This window comes from Triticum dicoccoides, chromosome 5A (genome assembly GCF_002162155.2).
Source record: "Triticum dicoccoides isolate Atlit2015 ecotype Zavitan chromosome 5A, WEW_v2.0, whole genome shotgun sequence".
NCBI lineage: Eukaryota > Viridiplantae > Streptophyta > Magnoliopsida > Poales > Poaceae > Triticum > Triticum dicoccoides.
In genome coordinates, this window is record NC_041388.1 from 147539247 (window position 1) to 147543983 (window position 4737).

Here is a 4737-nt window from a genome sequence, read left to right on the forward strand (position 1 = left end):
CAGTCCGGCACTCGCCTAAGTTTGAAAAAATCCTACCAAGTGGAGAGCGATCCTCCCACTCGGGGGCTTAGCTGCAGTCCAGCACTTGCCTAAGTTCTCTCGCCTAGAGACTTAGCTGCAGTCCGGCACTCGCCTAAGTTTGAAAAAATCCTATCGAGTGGAGAGCAAACCTCCCACTCAGGGGCTCAGCTGCAGCTCAGTGCTCGCCTAAGTGTTTAAAAATCCTACCGAGTGGAGAGCCAACCTCCCACTCGGGGGCTTAGCTGCAGCCCAGTGCTCGCCTAAGTACAAGACTCGACCCAATCCGCGAGTCGACCGCTACCTTCTCCCTCGGAGCTGCGTTGCAATTACAAGATTATTCCGAGTGAAGATCAAGTTCCACTCGACGAATCAAACCGTGAAGATATCCAACGAGAAATCATGTTCAGAAAAAGCCCAGAAGGTCCCAGACCTCAAAGTACTCGAGCCCTCGGCTCGGCGGAGTTTAAACGGTTACAAATCCACTCGGCATCCCGAGGTAAATTCAAAGTTTTTCACTCCTCGGGAGGAGGACTGGAAGGGGCGACGAACTCATCCAAGTCGATCCCGTCGGCAATGCGGGTGGCAGCAGCGATGAAGGTCTCCATGAAGTCTTGAAAGCTGTGCTTCCTGGTATTGGCAGCTTGGATGGCTGCCAGCTTTTCTTCTCGCGCCTCCTTGCAATCGACGCGGACCAGAGACAGAGCGACATCAGCACCACATCTAGCAGAAGATTTCTTCCATTCCACCACTCGACCTGGGACTTCGTTAAGTCGAGCCATCAGAGACTCGAGGTCGTTCTGAAGCGTCGTCCCAGGCCAGAGTGATGTGTCGATCCGCGACATTGCAACTTTCAGCCGAGCCAGATAATCAACGACGCTGATAACACGAGACTCCAGTCGGAGCACGTTCATGGCAGCCTCGTCCTTCACAAGAGAGTTAACAGGGTCCAAGCTTGGCTCCACTCGACTGGTCTGCTCTTCAAAGTTTTGACAGAATTCTACAAACACGATTCAAGAGTAAGATAGTGGCCCTACGCAGGCTCGGCAAACTGCAAGACAGTCGGGGCAGAGTAATTACCTTCGAGCATGACGAACAACTTCTTGGCAAGTCCACCGAGATAAGCTTCCAGATCTTTTACCTTCCCCACCAGCTCACCCGCCTTGTCGTGCAGAGCCATCTTATCCTTCTTCAGTCGACTGGCATCTCAATTAGCTGTCTCGAGAGCGGTTTTCAGTCTGGAGTTCTCCTGTTCAAGAGCTCCGATCGAAGCCAATTTCTCCTCTGCAAGCTTCGTTTTGCTTGAGGCCTCCTTCTGTGCCTCTGCAAGGTCTTGGTCCTTCTTCTTCAGAGCTTCCTCCAGTTTATCTGTGGCGCGTCGAGTGGAACCAACATCAAGAATGGAGAAGAAAGAAAAGCCACCCGTTAAGAATAGAGAACCTCACCAGCCATACCTTTCGCTTCTTCTTGCGCCTTCCTCAAATTCTCCTGAGCAAGCTTCAAGTTAAGGTTGAGCTGGACCTGCTGATTCTCCAACTCAGTATAGCGAGCTACAAGTTCGCAAGATTTCTGTAAAAAGGAAAATCAGTCGACAGACGTCCAAGATAAGTTGCTTCCGAGTAACTAAGAGACAATGATGACGTTTCTAAGACCACAGCCGAATCAAAAACATTCGACAGTAGTCTCGGGGACTACACCCAATGGGTGCACTCAGCGTGCCCCCACTGGTTCGACCAAAAAAAAAGTCGACTACCCGCAGTCGACCGGATACAATTCCACTCGACCTGGCCCGACCAAACCGAGTGAAGAAATACAGCTACAGCAACACAATGTAAAGACTACAGTCGACTGCCAGCAGTCCACCGTAGTCTCGGGGACTACACCCAGTGGGTGCACTTAGCGTGCCCCCACTCGTCCAAAGGATTGGCAGACACACCCAGTGGGTGTACAGATACAGATACAAAAGATCTTCGGAAAAGAGACTCTTCAAACAGCATATCATAACAGACTAAGTGTCGAGTTGACTGACCTGGACGTTGCTCTGAAGAGCCGAACTTGCGTCATAGGCTGCTTGGCTGGCCTCCCGAGCCATCTTCACTTGCTCCATCATGATCCCCGCCTGGCGTATAGCCTCCTTTGCAGCAGCCGCTTGGTCCTCAGGGACGGGGTACGCAGCAAAAAGCGAAGGTGGATCCGCAGTCGACGCCGAGGGCCGCGCACTCGCCAGAGGAACGACGAAGGTCACAGAAGCTCGAGTGGTGTCACCACCATCCCGAGCCACGGCCTCGGACGTCGGAGCGGATTGGGGGGTCTTGTCAGCCGACGCCCTCTTGTGCCTCCTCACTCTCAACGGACCGTCGTCGTCGTCATCCGGGAGGTCGATAACATGAGGAAGAGCTACAAGGAAAACATTCAATCGACCAGAGTAGCAATAAAGGTTCAGTCGACTCAAAGGCAGGACGTCAGCAATCGTACCAGGGTTGGAGGTAACAGCGTCCTCCATCTCTTGGTCGTCGTTCCTGGCGGAGACCTCAGAAGTAGCACCGCTGCAAATCTCGAAAGTCAATCAGTTGGTTCAGTAAATCGACCAAGGATCCGTCCACGGTTGACAAAGGAAAGCAAGTCTTATTATTACCCGAAAATGGTAGGAACAGCTATCTTCATCTTGGGCAGAGCCTTGGGCGGCTTGGATGGCGTCGCTCGTGGATGCTTGGGAGCCTTCCCAGTCGGCGGAGGAGAAGAGGTCCGAGGGCGTTTCGACGACTGCCCAACAGGAGCAGTCGCCTTGCCACGTTCCCGCGCTGGATCGTGGGTGAGCTTGGATCGCCCCTCCGGGCGGGGGGGTTCAACCTCCTCCTCCTCCCCTTCGCTGGAGAAGATGTCGTCGCCTCCTTCTCCCTCACTGTCGGACTCCCACTCGCCTTGGTCGTCCCCGCTCTCGCCTCCGCTCGCCTCCCCTTCCTCAGTTGACCCCTGTGCCCCGTTGGGCGTCGAGTACATCTCGGTGGTCGCCTGGAAAACAACAGGCAAGACGAAAGTCAATCGACTTATTCAAAGAAGACCAATGCAGAAGACAAGATATCAGTCGGGAGCACAAAGACATACCTGGTCCACCTCATACGAGTTGTCGAGTGGGGTTACCCTCCTGGCTCCTCGGGGGTTGTCTTTGTTCCCCGTGATGCTCGACAGCCACCCCTCCACCATCTCGTCGGTGACCTCCTCCGGGTGGACCCGAGTGGTGTCGTCAAGACCCGAATACAGCCACATCGGGTGGTCGCGGGCCTGGAGCGGTTGGATGCGCCTTTGAAGGAAGACCTCCAGCAGGTCCATACTAGTCACACCCTTGCGGACAAGCTCAACCACCCAACCTGCCAGCACCTTGACTTGGGCCTTTTCCTCCGGCGCGACTTTCAGAGAGGCAGGCTTCTCGGCTTGGCCGAGGGAAAAAAGAGGAAGACCAGTCGACTGTCCTGGGGTCGCCTCGTCCTTGCAGTAGAACCAGGTCGACTGCCAGCCACGGACCGACTCCGGGAAGGTGATAGATGGAAAACAACTCTTCCCCCTCGTCTGGATCGCCAGGCCCCCGCACAGATGGATCACCTGCGTCCTCTCGTCACTCGACTTAGCCTTCTTGACCGATTGAGAACGACAGGTAAAGATGTGTTTGAAGAGTCCCCAATGGGGTCGACAACCCAAGAAAGCCTCACACATGGAGATGAAAGCAGCGAGGTAGACAATGGAGTTGGGAGTGAAGTGGTGGAGCTGCGCTCCGAAGAAATTCAGGAAACTCCGGAAGAAAGGATGGGGCGGCAGAGAAAACCCTCGGTCGATGTGGGTGGCTAGGAGCACGCACTCACCGTCGCGGGGTTGAGGTTCGATCTCTCCCCCCGGAAGACGCGCAGCTTCATGGGGAATGACTCCCCCCTCAACCATATCATCGAGATCCTCTTGCCGGAGCACCGATGGCATCCAGTCGCCCTGGATCCAACCTTTGGGCAGAGCGGTCCTAGAGGAAGATCCGCCCGGAGCTGACCTCTTCCCTTTCCCCGCCGCCGCCGCCTTCTTCACGCGCTCCAGAGCGGAGGTCTTGCTCTTCGTCATCGTCGCCGGCGAAGTCTCGCACGGGCCTGCTGCGATGGGGCGGGAACGAAGGTGGCGGAAGGACTTGCGAAGGGGGAGAGGTGGAAGAAAGGAGGAGAAGAGAGCGCACTGCTTGGAAACCCCGAGCCGGCGATTTATAAGGGACCGCTTCCGAGTGGTTGACTGGTAGGCCCAGGCTATCCAGTCAAATCCCGCAGCAGACGCGCGCGCAGTACGTGGCGAAAAAGACGACGCGGGAATCGAGGAGCTTCCGCTTTATCGCTTCTGATTACTGTGGCCGCTCCCGTCCCGCGCACTTCCCAAAATCCGAATCCCGCGACATCCGCGGGCCACAAAACAACTTGTCAAAACAGAAGACCCCGATCGCGCCGGCGCTCGGTATGTCACAAACAAAGAAATTCACTCGACGAAAGGCCTGGAATGGATCAAGGCGACTGAAAAAGGTTGGCAACGTCATCCGTGACGATTGACCCAAAACGAGGCGCTCACATAGCCCGAAGAACCAGTCAGAAAGATCTCCAACTCTTTCCCCACTCTAACCTCGATCCATTCGGGGGCTAATGATGAAGACATGTACCTAGGGTAGGGACACGGACCTGACCAAAGAGTCCTACCCTA